This window comes from Saimiri boliviensis, chromosome 4 (assembly GCF_048565385.1).
Source record: "Saimiri boliviensis isolate mSaiBol1 chromosome 4, mSaiBol1.pri, whole genome shotgun sequence".
Classification (NCBI taxonomy): domain Eukaryota; kingdom Metazoa; phylum Chordata; class Mammalia; order Primates; family Cebidae; genus Saimiri; species Saimiri boliviensis.
The window spans coordinates 73975838-73993015 of record NC_133452.1 but is presented as its reverse complement, the minus strand read 5'-3'; the positions used below and the strand labels follow the sequence as shown (position 1 = coordinate 73993015).

Below are 17178 nucleotides of genomic sequence, written 5' to 3'. Positions count from 1 at the left end.
GCTCAACAGTAGAGATTGGGAGAGCTTGTGTTTGATTCTCATCCATGTGTTTTTATTATGGTTTGTCTTTGGTAACTTATGTTACAAGTCCATATAGAGACTCTGAAACACTGTGACTTGTCTTTTTTCCTCTCACTTATCAGATTTTTGTGTTCCATAGGTCATTTATAATTGCAGTTTTGTACAACTCAGAGTAGAAGTGAGGCAGAGCAGAGATGCAAGATGACTTAACAGTTAAAGGACGGTTACCTAGAGCAAGACAGTTTGGTTTAAATCACCTATCTACCATGTACAATAAATGTGACTTCATCAATGTTACTTTTCATCTCTGTGCCTTAATATTCTTTTAATACAGAGATAATTATTATAGCTACTGTTTATGGTTTCTTTGAAAATTAAAAGTGTTAATATATTTGTAAAGCCATAGATAAATGTTGGCACTAAATTAATTTTGTTAAATATTTATGGAAAACCCAGAGGCCATTTTACCATCATCTCCAATAACAATATGCTTAGAATTATATGCTTGCTAAGTATATTACTTAACTACTCCATGTGCATTTACACATTTGTACTCTATGTGTATAGAATGTGTTATTTTTTAAAAAATGAAGTGTATCATACTCTTCCTAACTCTTTTAGTCTGGTTTATTGAAAGTATAATTTACAGACAATTAAATTAATCTGTATGTAGTATGAGGTATAGATCAAGGTTCCCTTTTGTGCATATTGAGGAAATAAAACTGTTTTTATATCATTTGTTAAACAAACTGAATTGCCTTTGCTCCTCTATTAGAGCAATTGACCATATTTCTTCAAATCTTTTTATAGACTTTACACATTTTTATAATCTAGAGGTATATTCTTTTATTAAATGAGTATTTTAATTAAGTTTCAGAAAAAGATGATACATGGATTTGAATTAGAAAACATGAAATTAAGAGGTTTGTTTTACTGAAAATAGGCAAGAAAAATAAATAACCTATAATGTATTCAATGATAATTTTCTGGATTTTCTTCTGTGTCAAAAGCTATATATTTTCTCCCCAAAGCAGCTGCTCCAATCTATAACTCCCTCTAGCTGAGATAGACTAATTCTGTTCCACCCCCCATCTCTCTTCTTTCAATAATACTGTGTAGGTGTTAAAGGCCTCGGCTCTACCAGTGAACGTAATTGTCCTTTATGCCAGCAACCCACAAGCAGTGGCACTAACAATTTCATCCCTAGCCCCCAGGGCAGAGGCCATACAGCTGGCATTGTTTCCACTGCCTCAGGAAGAAGGAGCCAAAAGTTGATCCTCAGCACAAATCAAAGCCCAGTATAAAGAGAAAATAAGTGCTTCTGGGCCCAGAGTAGGCAAGCTATGGGCAAGAAAGGTTCTCTTTTCCACTGCTATGATCTACAAGTTACTCTACTGCTACTGAGCTCCAAGGGTATTTGAAAGCACAAAAGGATCTAAACTAATGAGAAGAACTTTGCCCAGGCTGCAGATAAAGAGTATCAAACAGGGTGACAGGTGAATCTAATCATGTGTAGGAAGATGATTCTGGGAACTTCCACTCTTCACATGGCTGCCAGCCTACAGAGGACAACAAAGTTAAGAACCAAGACAACCACTCCAAACTGGTATATCTGGGGAATCTTCAACCCTTTTCCTAGGTCCCACATCAAGTGTCAAATCCCATTCTCAGTATAATACATGAGAAGGAAGATGAGAGTCAATTTCATGAGTTCCAAATAAGACTCAAAGTTCCCAGGGAGCAACAGGGCCTACATGTCAAAAAAAAAAAAAGAGACCTTTGCACTTAAAGCAATATCAGTGCTACAGTGACAGATGGACATCGCTATGGGAAGATACCAACTGTAGATAATAATGTGGGAGATAAAGAATAGTTTGAACCTGTGTTCTTATTTCAGAACTGCTCCATCTCTTCTTTGGCCATGGTTCCCAAAGCAACCATCAGAAAAGCATTTCTGATACAGAGCTGGGGACTAAAGTGGGTTCGGAGGCAATGACGACCAACATGCCCCAGCAAGAGTGCAGCCCTCTTGAGTTCCAGCCTGGATGAAAGTTAATTTAGAGTTACATTATTACAACAAAACCACAGTGTACTGACTGCTAAAACCATATAGTAAGCCTTATAATCAGATTGGGTGAGTACTTTAAATTCTTTTTCAAAAATTTTTATTAGTCTAAGTTCTTTTTGTTTCTATGTATATTTATAAAATCATTCTGCCAATATTCTACAGAAATGCTTTCTGGGTGTTTTCTCCAAGGTTAAAAATTATATTGATAAATTTTTCATTAACACATTATAATAATATTTATGGGATACATGTGATATTTTGATACAGGTATATAATGTGCAATGATCAAATAGGGGTATATAAGATATATATCACCTAAACATGTATCATTTCTTTTTGTTTTGGGAACATTTCAAATCCTCTCTTCCAGCTATTTTGAAATATACAATAAATTGTTGTTAACTATAATTACCCTACTGTGTTTTCATTGCAATTGCACTAAATATAAAGATAAGGGAAATTAGAATCTTAATTGAGTTTTCAATCCCTAAACACTATGTCTCTAGTTAATTGAATCTTCTTTGAATTTTAGCTCCATGGTATTTTAGTTTTCCACATATACATCCTGCGAATGTTCTATTATATATTTTCCTATTTTATTTATTAAGGTGGTATATACATTTTTTTAAATTTTGGTTCCAAATATCTACTGATAGTATATATAAATATTACTGTTATTTATATGCTGATCCTTATTTTTTATTATTTATCTTTGGCAAATCCATTTATGAGTTTTACGTGATGATTTTAAAATCTTTGGGATTTTCTATGTAGAAGATTAAGCCATTTTACAAACAGCAACAATTATTTCTTCCTTTTTAATTTCTACTTTCAAAAAAAAATTCAGTAGTTTGCTTTAATGCATTGGCTAAGATTCACAGTAAGATATTGAATAACTGTGCTCAGAATATATATCCTTACCTTGTTTCCAATTTAAAATGGTAAGAATTTCGTTTTCACCACTCAGTATGATGCTAGCCTCAGTTTTTTGTCTTTACTATGATTGAATGTAACATGTTCAAAATATAATTTTTTTGCCTCAGTTGATATAATTATCTAATGTTTTCTTTATGTTACTAATATATTCAGTTATACTGTTTTATTTTTGCATGTTAAAACAGCCAAGCATTGCTGGGATGAACCATATTTATGATGCATTTCTCTTTTCATGTATTACTGAATTAAATTTGCTAATATTTTGTTGGAAATTTGCATCTGTGTTCATGAAGAATGTTAAGCCTGTAGTTTCCTTTATTGTACTATATTTTATTGACTGTAGATTGGTGAAGCCATTACAGAAAACAGGGTGGAGATTTCTAGAGAAAATAAAAATACAACCATTGCATGACCCAGCAATCACTCTTCTGTAGACAGATAGAACCAAAGAAAATGAAATCACCAACAAGTAAAGATATCTGCACTCCCCTGTTCATTGCAGGATTATTCATAATAGCCAAGATCTGGAGGCAACCTAAGTTTTAAGATCAATCAATGGATGAATGGATAAACAATGGGATATTATTCAGACTTAAAACTGGAGGAGATCCTGTTATTTGCCACAACATGAATGAACCTAGAGCAGCACCTTATGCTAAGTGAAATAATCCAACACAAAAAGAAAAATATTATATTATTACACTTATATGAAATCTTTATTTAAAAGTCAAATATACTGAGAGAGAAAATAAAACAGAGTTACTAGGGCCTGAGTTGGGTAGGGTGAAAAAAAATGGGGAAATGTTGGTAAAATGATAGAAAGTAGAAAATATGTGAGATGAACTATACAACATGAGGATTAAAATTAAGTATGCTTTTTGTATTCAACATTTTTACTCAATGAGCAGATTGTAGCTGCTTTTGCCACACACACACCAAAAAAAAAAAAAAAAAAAAGGTAAATATGTGAGAGGATGTATATGTTAATTAGCATTGCTATAGTAAGCAGTTTTCTCCTAATATGTCTCTCATAATATAATATATAATTTAAATTTGCACAATAAAATTTATTTTTAAAAGTTGAGAAGTATTTTCTTTTTTTATTTTTTGAAGAAATTTTATAGAATTGATATTATTTCTTCTTTAAACATTTTGAAGAATTGTATAAACATGCAAGTAGATTCCTTTTTGAAAGTTTAACTATGAATTCAATTTATTCAGGTTATATATTTCATGTTGAGTTTTAGTAGTTTGTAACGTTTATCTATATGTAGAATTGTATTTGTGTTACTGAACTAACTTACATTTACTTGTTTGTATTATTCCCTTATTATTATTTTAATGACTGTGAACTCAGTAATGACTTTTGTTCCAAACACTGGTAATTTATTTACTCTCTTTTTTTTTTTTCTTATTAGTTTTGCCAGAGTTTTATTGATTGTATTGATATTTTCAAAGAAATAGCTTTAATTTTCTTGATTTTCAGGTTGTTTTCTGTTTTCAATTTCATTCATTTTTATTTCTATTTCTACATTATTTCCATAACTCTATTCACTTTGGTTTATTTTACTCTATATGCCCTAATTTTTTAAAGACAGAAACCTATATGGTTATTTTGGAACTTTTCCACTTTCCTAGTATAAGTATTTAATGCTACAAATTTCCCCATAAACACTACTTTATCAGATCACAATATTTTTAACATACTGTACTTTGATTTTCATTCTTTTTAAAATATTTTATTTTGTCCCTTTGATTTCATATTTGACTCACGGATTTCTTGCTTTTTTATTCAATCTGATAATTATAACTGTGATGATCAGTTCATTTATATGGTTTGATTTGAATCTGTCATATTGCTAGCTGTTTGACTTAAACCAATGTTTTTTTGTTTGTTTTTCCCTTTGTTTTCGCTTTTTGGGTAATATTTATTTACAAAATTAATATAAAATATATGGTCTTGTTTATCTTGTTTAACTTAGTTAATATTCCTTTTTGAGTGTTCTAAAGTTTACAATATAATTCTTTAATTTATGTTACTGTCTTCATATATTCTTTTACCACTTCATGTACAGTGTAAGAAATTTTCTATTTGCCACTTTCCATACTTTGTGCTACTGTTGTCATACATTATTCTATAAATAACATGATTCCTCAAATATATTATCATTATTTTCATTAGGCAGTTATTCTTTAAAGAATGTAAAATAAGAAAACCATTTTTTATCTACAATTTTAGCTATTTTTTTGCTTTATTTATTGTTTTATCTATTGATATTACTCCTTCCTTTATCATTTCTTACATGGCAGTTCTGTGTCAGATGCATTCTCTGGAATATGTTCATCTGAAATATCTTTTATTTGGCTTCATTATTGAAATATACATTCATTAGATATAAAATTACTAGTTGTTATTTATTTCATTTCATTTTATTACATACATTTTTGAGACTTCATTTTATTATATATATTTTTGAGACTGAGTCTTGTCCCACCAGGTAGAGACGGGGTTTCACCATGTTCATTAGTTGTTACTTTTAAAGGATTTTAATGTCACTCAGTTGTCCTCTGATTTGTCTTGATTTTTAACAAAAGCCAACTCTAATTCTAAATTTTGTTCTTCTGCAGATACACACACACACACATATGTGTGTGTGTGTGTGTATATATATATATATATATATATATATATATATATATTAACCTTCTGGAAGGTTATACTATATATATACACATATATATACACAATATATTGTATATATACTGTATACACATACACACACACACACACACACATATATATATATTAACCTTCTGGAAGTCTTCAATATCTTCTCTTTATTGTTAGTTTCAACAATTAACTGTGCCTGTCTGAGATGTGTGTGTGTTTATACCATTTTCTCATCAAATTTATCTTCTTCCCTATGCCTTCTAAATTCTCTTACCAAGACTTCAACAATTTTACATATGTTAGACCATTAGGTAATGTCCCACAGGATACCATATTCTAAATTTTTAAAAATTATTTTTTGTATTTTAGTTTGGATAATTTCTCTTGGACTACAATTTTTATTTCCACTGTATACATTCTGTTGCTAAAACCATCAAACAAATATTTTATTTGATATGTTTTTGTAGAATTTCCATGTGACTTTTTTTTTAATTTTTCATCTATCAACATTCTCTATCATGCTCTTGTCATAATTTTAAAAACTTTTTATATGGTACTTCTTTAGGTCTAGTTCTATTAACTATGAATTCTGACTTTTTTATTCTTGATTTTTTGATAATTTTTGGTGGAATAATAGGCATTATAGGCCAAAGGACATAAGAAACTGGAATAAATAACATTTATGCCTCATCTTTTTTCAGGCTTTTGGTCTGGAGGGTTCAATTGAGTCAATTATTGAGTAGAATTTAACTTTTGTTATTGCTGTAATTACAACAGCACACAAGTTTCAAATTTCTTCAATAGTGGGATGCAACTAAGTCATTCATAGTGTTCTATCCTCTTCTTCTGTTAGACTTAGATGCCTGCAACACTAGATGTTCTTTATGGACACTCTTGCCCTTCCCCCAGTTTTAGATTATTCTGGATTTTACTGGGTGCAAGTATAATTTGGAGGACAGGGTAGTTCTCAGTTCTGCTGGTTATTCTTTTGTCCTAGACAGGTTTTGTATGCCTTGGCCTCAGGGATAGTGGTTCCTTAGCATCTTATTCTTCCTTCTCATGGAAGCCACTTTATCATGTCTATGGAAAATCAAGTTGGAAGGGAGTATAAATATTCTCTTAGATTGGTAGTCAAACCACCTTTATCAATTTAGTATCTTCAGCCCAAGTGGATTTTTCCAGTTGTTTCTCAGTAGCAGACAGCTTGTTTATTTTCTGTCATCCAAGGTAGTACATAATATCTGGGCTCCTTATTTGAGAGGGTGTTTTACACTCTTTCAATAGCTTAGAGACTTCTTTTGTAAGATAATGGGGTCAGGAATGTGGTGAGATTTTGTGTCTATGCACTACTGTGTGTGCTTTATCTGGTTCACGGCTCTGCCCCAATATATCTTAAGAGCATCTGCTATTGACCTATATTAAAAGCTTTCAAGAGATAATAGATAATTCTTATATGACTTGGATGTGTGTTCCTTTCAAAACCAAGTTGTAATGTGAACTCCAATGTTGTTGTGGTCCTAACAGGAAGTGTGTCATAGGGGTGGATCCCTCATGAATAGCTTAGTGTCCTCATCTTGGTAATAAGTGAGTTCTCTAGTACTTCACAGTAGAGCTGGTTGTTTTGAAAGAGAGTGGCAACTCCCCACTTTTTCTCTTTTTTTCCACTCTTGCCATAGGGTTATATCAGATCTCCCTCCTCCTGCCATGATTGTAAGCTTCCGAAGGCCTTCACCAGAAGCAGATACTGGTGTCATGCCTGTACAGCCTAAAGAACTGTGAGCCAATTAAGCCTGTTTTCTTTATATACAAATGATTAGCTTACCATTTTCTTTTGTATTACTTGCTTAGTTAATTGGAAAAATACTTTAATAATTCTCTCAGAGAAGATTTGAGGAAGTAACATGTCTAGTTTCTTTCACTTTGTTTAAAAGTATGTTTATTTTGTCATTATACTCCTAACAATAACTATAGAATCCTAAGTGTAATATTTATTTTCTAAAAATATGTTAAAATATGATTGCATTTTATGGTAAACAGTAGTAGTAACAGTTTATTTTTTATTAATTACATTTTTTAAACAATTTAAACCTTTAGTTCAGATTCAATGGGTACATGCGCAGCTTTGTTACATGAGAAAATTGCATTATGATGAGATTTGAGGTACATATAATCCTGTCACCCAGGTAATGAGGATTGTACCCAATAGGTAGTTTTTCAGCCCTTCCCCCAGCCCCATATTTTTGAGTCCCCATTGTTCCCATCTTTGTGTCATGGTAGTAAGAAATCTGAGATATTTCTGATCCTCATTAATTAGTAGACAATCTTAAGAGTTTTCTTTCCTTTCTATTAAGCCCTTACCATGTTTTTGGACAGTTACCAATGTTATTATTTTTTTATTTTTATTACTATTAATTTATCTTACTCAATAGATGGGTCCTCACTGGACTCTTTTAATGTGACTGTTCTTTTTACTTTATCTCTATTTTTGGGAACTTTGTGTGAATTCTTTGAATAGTGTTTATCATTTATTCTCTCTAGTCATTCTCTGGAATTAATTTTAAAAGATGAGAGAGACATTAGAAGTGTATTCCACTTCAATTAACCCTTATTTATTGCTGTTTTTAAAAGAACAAGATATATCACAAATATTAACTTCAGCTATGTCTACCATTTACATTTAGTTTTGTTTTTAATTCAAATGATTCAAGTTAAACATCCATAACAACTTTTAGCCTTTCTTATATGTATTATATTCCTCAGTGAATTTCTTTGAAGATATTAAATGTTTTGGCTCTGTGTTCCTGGTCTATTTGCTCAGTTATCTCTGTTACCTTTATTGAAAGTTATTTATGCTAATTCATTATTATGCCTTTCTCTTTTGTGTTGTAGGTAATCCTCAATATCTGATGATGAATAGATAGATTGATCGATACAGATACAGATATATAGATATATGTCATGTATGATATATGTCCAAGTGTATGTGTGTGTATAAGATTTGTATTTATTTATTAGATGTATTACTAAGTCAGCTTGTACAATTTGTATGTAAATATTGAATTGGACAGGACTTGCTTCAGAAGCTAACACTATTGTTTGTATAAATAGAACTAGAGAACTGAAGGACATCAATCTTGCTGGATGGAGTGTTTTCCTAACCATTATTATTCACATGAGAAGTATGGTACTTCTTGATCCACCTGGAATTATCTGGTTGTCACTAAGAGTATGGAGGAAAACATCACTGTTGCTGTTCTTTAGCTTGGGTGGAGGAAGTTCACAGATGAAGGAAGGTTCCTGTTCAGGCTCTTGACAAGGGGTAACCATCAAGGTTTGCTGTGGAACCTTGACAGTTACTCTTTAGGAAACTCCTGCCTCTATGATCACCACCTCCACAGATGGATCACTTACTCTTAGTGTTGCTCCCACCTTCTCAAGTAGCCTTTCCTGCATACGTTTTGTCTTTCAGCTTTCTTCATTGATTCCATCTTTTCTCCTTGCCAGCTTTCAAAGGTTCTTCACAATCTCTGCTAAATACTAGGCTCATTTTTATTTTCCAAATTTTGCTTATGTATTTTATTTGCTTTAGTTCCTTCAATCAATTCTAAAATTTTTCCTAGAAAAAGATACTTGCAATATGGCTTTGGTGTTCAGTCTTTGCCTTAAATAGTCTCACTTTCAACATGGTATTTATGAAAACTCAGTAGTCATTGGATTTCTAGTTTTATGGAGATGTTTAAATTTATTAATATTAAATTATAAAATTATAGAATTATCTTTATGAAGTAGATGCTAAAATGTACATTATTTCCCCAAAATATGAACCTAACATGAAAAAGTTTATATGGAGCTAGATTTTTAGCTACATTAATTAATGTAAAATACCATTCATGCTAAAATATATTTATTGGGAAGCTCCTTATTGTGCAATTGATTGAACTTAGTTTAACAAATTTATTCATGGAATGTTTATTTTGTGCTATTTTAATATATACTTATAAGAATGATTTTATTTCTTTGAAAGGTTTTTGTGTACTAAATTCCATCTATTGACAAAAGGATTGTAACCAAGTTCCTATTTATAATTATATGTCATTATTGCTACATCAGAAATACACCAGACAAACCTCTTAATTCCTTAATATCATTGAAGAACATAATTACATAGGATAGGTAGACACATTTTTTTTTGTACCATCTAGTAAATATTTTAGAATTTGTGGGTCATAAGGTCTCTTTTGAAACAACATAACTCTGCTCTTTTACTGTGAAGTATTTCATGGTTAATATAAACATAGCAAATTTGTTGAATTTCAATAAAACTTTATTTATTAAATACACAGTAGACAGGACTTGGCCTGTAGCCCATCGTTCGCTTTTCCTCACTAGATAATATAAGTTTAAAAGATTTCAAGCTACAATTTCTTAAACTTAATTTTTGAAAAAAAATCTTTCTACTGCCTCTTATCAATTTGGAATACTTCAAGAGGAGATGAAAGTAGCATGATATATTTTATCTTCATTAATTTAACAAAAATATTTTTACATCTGAAAAGGAATGTGTGTTGATAAATACAACTTCAGGATAAAGAATAATTCAGAATGTTCTAAGTTCACATACATTTTTTCTCCATTGCTTCAAAATTCCCAAAAATAAAAAAAGGAAGCTTCAATCTCAAATTCCTAAACAAGTTGAAAAATGATTCATAACTACATGCTCTGCTATAAATATGAAAATAAAGTCTGCAGTATATAAATTATTATATAAAATTCCACAATACTATTTATTTAAACTAGAGCAAAGAAAATGTATACTTGGCATCCATATATAAAATATACTTGCTAATCTTTATAACTGCTAGGGGAAAAGTTCATGATAAAAGCACAGTCTGTAGTAATGCAAGAGATATTAGGTAGGATTTAAAAGTCATTAAGAGAGTGTTTTTTTATATGAAACACAATGAGAATCTAAAAACATTAGTAGGTTACACTATAGCATGTGTGGACTTATATCTTTTAAGATAATTGTGTTATATTTCTTCAAGTTTCAATCTCTTAATGGCAGATTTACTCTTTGTATATGAGTCCCCTCAGTCGAACTACCACAATTTACTCTCCATTCTTCGTTTGGTAGTGACCCAGGAAGACACACTTTTTTTTTTCCCCCTAGGGAGTAAATACGTGCTCTTTCATTGCTTTACACTTTATTCTTTCTACTGGTCATCACCAATTTCGTTTGTGTGGCTCTATGCTCACTGTATTGTCACCACTGGCCTCATGCTCATATTATTGTTATCCTCTCTATACTCAGGTAATCACTCTTGTAGAGGAAGGTGTATGTTAAATACTGCCCGCCCCCAAATCCAATCTTTGTCCTTCTCTTTCTTGCTTCCTTCCCTGGGAGTTCTATCCCTGTGCACTGCAATGTCATGGCTTCCCCACTAGCTGGCTTCCAGTTGGATGTAACTAATGAAAATCACCAGCAGGAGATTGAGATATGAGACAGATTTTAAGGCTTTTGTTTTTTCTCTCTGCCTTCCTTGTCTTTCAGCAGTGTGTTTGCTGCAGTACTTGTAACCCTTAAGAATCACATCTTACCAGCTGATCACTTCTACATTGCTCTGACAGTCACTGGGCTCCTGCAGCACTGTTTTATCTCTTTGATTCTTCAATCCTAACAGCCACAAAGGCTTGCTACTAATTTCTAGCCTCTATTTGCCTACCTTATGCTTTTGTTCCCTTTATGCTGTCCTCATCCCATAGATACTCTTTTCTTTAAAATCCCTTTGTTTAAAATATCTGTCAGCTTTCATTCTTGCTGGACCCTGTTGTAAGAAATAATTTAGATTTAGAATGACTTTCTTTAGTTGATTTCTGCTGTTTTTTAACTCTCTAAGCTGCACATACAATCTTTATGAAATTAGAATTTTCTAAAATGAGCATTTATTTCTTTAACTTGATGCTATAAAATATGTAAGCTAGTAATAAAATACTAGCTTACATACACATAGAAACTTTATAGAATTTGAAGTCTAGAGGAGTAGATGCTTTATATAATAATAATAATGTAGCCTCTTTTTAAAATATTTCCATGTAGTCTGTCTTCCAAATATTTAATTTTGACCTTCATTAATAAGCGTTTTTAGATTTAGTCCTACACAACTTAAGACTTTTCTTAAATCGATTTCCTTCACTATTCTTCACTCTCCAAAAGTTTACATTTAACTTTTATTTTTTTAACTTGAAATCTTCCTCCCCATAAAAGAAGAAAACATTGGTAGTTAATAATAAATTTATTAACAATAAATCTATAGTCTAATTTTTCCCAGAAGGATTGACTCCTCCTAGCAGATTGCTGGATTTTCACAGCTAGGGAGCCACTTTCTTCAAAGTAATGGGCAATTATGACATTGTCACCAAACTATAGCATACTATCTCCACCAATCTGAATATAAAATATTTCACCTTTTGGAAACATTTCAAGGAAATTTTTGAAACTCAAGGAGTCTTCCATTACTTAGTCTATAGTATTTGTTGAGTGCATTTATATAAATGTAGTTGAAAATATCATACCAGATATTATTGTCTGAAAGCACAAGGAGATAATAATATCACTGATGTTAAAAATAGAGTTCATCATTAAGGTAGAATACTGCTTTTATTACAAATTATACTTCTCATACTGAAGTTTAATTGAACATTTTTCTCTAGAATCAAAAAGACTTCACATCAAGAGACTATACTATATTGTAAAATCTAGGAGAAATCTTTTTTTTTTTTTTGAGTAATTTAACAGTTTGTCAACATTGTAGTAGCTGAGTCTCACTTGGAGATAAACTGTGAAATAAAGTATATATTTTCACAATTCTTTCCTCAGTCTACATTTTTACCAGGGTATATGTTCAGTGGAATATATATCCCTGCCCCACTGCAAAAAGCGATGTTAGAAAAATCCTGAATGTGTTGGCAGTATTTTCCTTATCTACTTATGTTTACACTGTTCACCATGAGAAAAGCCTGCCCTATGTTCCTACTTCTCCCTGAGAAAAACAGGGAACTGTTGTGGAAACACACCTGCTGTTCACAATCCACATTAACTCTTGATCTTGTGTATTAAAAAATGATTGCTAGTTTTTAAAAGCCACTGTAACTTTGGGATCATTTGTAATATAGCATAGTTACATCAACAGTTGCATTATACAAACTCTTTAGTAGATAAATAATTAGAGGAATTCTGTTAAATGAAACTTTCTGAAAGACAGTGGGACAGATAACCATATTATTTTACAAATGCAAATACAATAATGTGTAACAACAGTTTGGTCAACAATGACCACATATAAGAAGGTGGTCCCATGAGATTATAATACCATAATTTTATTGTTTCTATTCCATGTTTAGATATACAAATGCAACCCATTGTGTTACAACTGCCTAAAGTATTCAGTACAGTAATATGGTGTACAGGTTGTAGCTTGGGAGCAAGATACCATATAGTCTGGATGTGTAGTAAGCTATACTATGTTTGTTTTTGTAAACACACTGTGAAATTTACAAAATGGCAAAATCACCTAAAGATGGATTTCTCAGAAAGTTTATCCAATATTAAGAACATAACTGGATTTATGTATTGGTTTACAAAAGAGATTAATTTCTACAATCTTCTCTGACCACCTGAGGAAAAGAAAATAAAATAAAAACACAGATAATATTGTTGTGCTTCTAATTTTGGATAAAATGTATGTTTGGTGTGCTAAGGAAACTATTCTCTGCTCCTTATATTACAATTTTTAAGAAGTTTCAAACAGTGTGGTTTGTGTCCAGGATTAGTTTAGCAAAAGAGCCTTTTCAGAATGTGTTTTGTTTTGCTTGGTGCTTTTCTGTAAAGCCCTTCATCTGCCTAGAGTGAAGATTTGGGACTGTGCTAGAATTCAAGTGATAGCCACTATGCTACACTAAGAGAGTCCCTAAAGATATTAGGTTTTATCACTTTCTTTCTTCTGAATAATTCACATAAAATGCTGCTAGATACAGAAGAGCAAGGCAGGTATCTTCAAAGGAAGGTGATGGCAGGATCTTGTCATGGGGCACTGAAACCAAGTGGGGTGAGGAGGAAGTCTGTGCAGGGTGAGAAATGGCAGCAGCTTGTCAAGGGTGCCAGAGCCTGAACATGTTAAAATTATCTCTAGTGTTTTAAATAATTATTCAAGGTTATTCTCCACATCTGAATAGATTTTTAAAAACACTTTGCAAAGGCGCAGCCAAAATGTGTGTGTTTGTGTGTGTGTTTAAATGGAATAGTGCAGCTACATCAGATTATATAATTTTTGTATGTCAAACAGCTAGTTGTCATTACTGTTTTTTAAAAAATAAATCTTCAACTAAAATATGTTTCAAAATTAATTTGTCTAATCATTCTATTACTGTCTCTATTACCAAAAAATTTGCATTGAAAAGAAGCTCCTTATTGAAAAAGAATTTGCTATATTTCATTATTCAAATGAATATACAAAGATGTTTGATAGGCTATTTAAGACATTTGTATCGGGAAGTGTATTGTAGAGCAGAAAAACTGAGGATTTATTTAAAAGCAAAACAAAATAAAGCATTTATTTTGCATTCAAACTACCTTAAGAAAAATTCTTTGCAAAATTTAATTGCAATTTTCAAGTACTTCCAGCAATTACTTGGAGATAACTATAATCTAGGAAAGTCATTAGCATGCCCAACTCCAGCTATTACTCTATTATATCTCAACCCAGTGACTGTGACAACAATACCTTCCTATGATGTTTGCTAGGAAAAAGCAGCATGGTCAGAAGCAATGCTTTATGTTTTATTAAATCCCTAGTGTTTCACTGCTAGAGAGCTTTACCAATACCAGGGAATTTAATCATCCTCAGCTCCCTCTCTTTTACTATTTTATACAAAAGGGTTTTTGTTCAACTTCACAAATAGGACCAGACAGTCCCCAAATATACTGTGGAGCACTTGACTGCCAATACTCTACTTGCCCCCAACCACATTCCCAATGTCTTCCAAAAAGGAAAAGCAAACTATAGAAGGGTGACCACCATTTGACAGAAAAACCATAGATTGAGGATATTTTATTGGCAAAATTGCTCATTGGATTCTTCATACTTACAAAAAAAGTTGAGCTGAAAGAAAAGGTGTCTCCTATACTTTAGTGTAACTAACTACCCATTATCTTTTATTGCCTCCAGAGTTTCTTACAGAGTACTGCTTAAATTCAAATTTGGTTCTTCAATTTATAATTTGCACCTGACTTGCCAATTTAGGTCTAAATGTTTTATTCAATTGAAGAAAATGTTTAACTTAGAAAGATAGGTTTATTTCCTCAGTATGTCTTCAATTTATTAGTTAGAAATAGTTGTATTCAAATATCTGGCATTTCCCCTTTCACATATTAGTAAATATTTATAAGCAGATTTCTATCTTTTTATTTCTCTTTGTGCCTACTGTTGTCGTAATTCCACTTCTAAAACTGAGAAATAATAATTGCTATTAATATACTGAGTGTTCTTTATAATCAATACATCATTAAATCTTTGCAGCACTGTATGTGGTAGGAATCATTAATAATGTCATAATGTAGATGGGAAACTGAGATTCTTAGAAGTCATTAGTTTGTCCAAGAGCCCTTGTAATTGGCAAGGCCAAAATTTGAACAAAGGGTGTCTAATTCTGGAGCTTGAGCTTGGCAGGATCTCATCGAGACTTTGCTAACAATTTTCTTTGGCTTTCTCACTTTTATCAGAAGTTCAAATATAACTGCTCTATAATGACTATCTCATTGTAACCTGCTGGCAAATATCCCTAACTTTTTTTTTAAATTATAATCAGTACCGACTAAAACCAATGTTTGAAAAAAAAATTGTTCCTTACTACCTGTAGCAGATGTATTGACACATAGCTAAGGCTATAGCTGTAGCTATATACATGTAGACTTAAATAAAGAGCTTTTATGATTGTGGGGGCTGGGAAGTCTAGAATCTGTAGGGAAGACCAACAGGCTGGAAATTTAGGCTGGAGTTAATGCTTTTGTCTTGAAGTCAAATTTCTACTTCACTAGAAAAGTTCAGTTTTCACTCTTAAGGACTAACTGTTTAGATGTGGCCCATTCACATTGTTGATGGTGATTGTTTTTAAAGTTAACTTGTTTTAGATATTAACCACATCTACAAAATATTTTTACAGAAATACCTAGATTATTATCTGATTAAATATCTAGGTACTATAGCTTATCCAAGTTGACATATAGAATTAACTTTTATACTACCTATAACAAGAAACTGGCATTTCTTTTCATAAGAAATTGTAATAATCAAATTAATGTAGTAATTTACCAAGTGAAAATATGGAAAAAAATAACACCTCCAATGGTATTGCTTCAAAGATTTGTAAATTTCTTAACCAAACATGAAAATATTGAGTTACTTGTACAATCCTGATCAAATTTACAAAACCCTATTCTTGAGTTTTAACTATTTAAGTATGGCATATGGAGTCATAAAGATTTTGAAGACATTTACATCTCAAGAAGTTTAACTTACCATTGATACTCATTTTAGTCTTCACACACATGCTATATGTATTCATGTCACCTGGTTCTATCATTCATTACATTATACCATCAGATAAATTATTTTTGAAAAGTTTCTGACAGTATATGATATTGAAGTTCTTGCAAACAAATGTTGTAATTTTTGTAATCAACTTTTTCTTGATTGCATCATTATGAAATGTATAAGATGGCTTTCATTTGATATGCTTCTACATCAGTGTAGTTATTTTGTTAGATTAATCACATCATATACTGGTTCATTCATGTATTAAAGATCACTGAACATATTGTAGGTACTGAGAATACAGTGGTTGGGAAAGTGTTTCTTAAACAAGAGTTTAGTTGTTTTGAAAGTGATTGCATTATTGTTTTCCATAATATTGCCTTTTTTTACACCATATCTGATCTATCAAGAAATTGTGCTGACACACTCTTCAAATTCTTTACCAGAGGTTCAAAACATCTCTCCACCTCCACTGTACTTTTCTGGCACACACTGACATCATCTCTGGCCAGCGTTACTGGTTACTGCTGTCACTTTCTATCTGGTTCCTCTTGCTCCTGCTGTCCTAGGTAGCCTATTGGTCTCCTTGCTCTGAAGCAAATTATGTGTATTTACGAGAAATAATGGGATGTTTTAATATGTATACATTGTGGAAAGTGTCAGTGAAGCTAATGACACTTTCTTGACTTACAGATAAAGCTGCCTTCTTGCTCTGTACTCACAGCCTATTCTCTGTACATATACATCCCTGATGTCTCTTCTTCTTTTAAAGATGCCAATCATACTGAATAGTGTCACTCTTCTGACATCATTTAACCTTCACCCTATTTAAAGGCCTTATTGCCAAATACAGTCACAGTGGCATTAGGGCTTCAAGGTATAAATCTGGGTGA

General features: G+C 31.8%; 1 pseudogene; it reads right to left on the bottom strand.

Moving 5' to 3' along the window:
* Nucleotides 1–1564: 1564 nt before the first annotated feature.
* LOC104650637 (succinate dehydrogenase cytochrome b560 subunit, mitochondrial pseudogene) lies at nucleotides 1565–9023 on the bottom strand (annotated as a pseudogene).
* Nucleotides 9024–17178: the final 8155 nt, after the last annotated feature.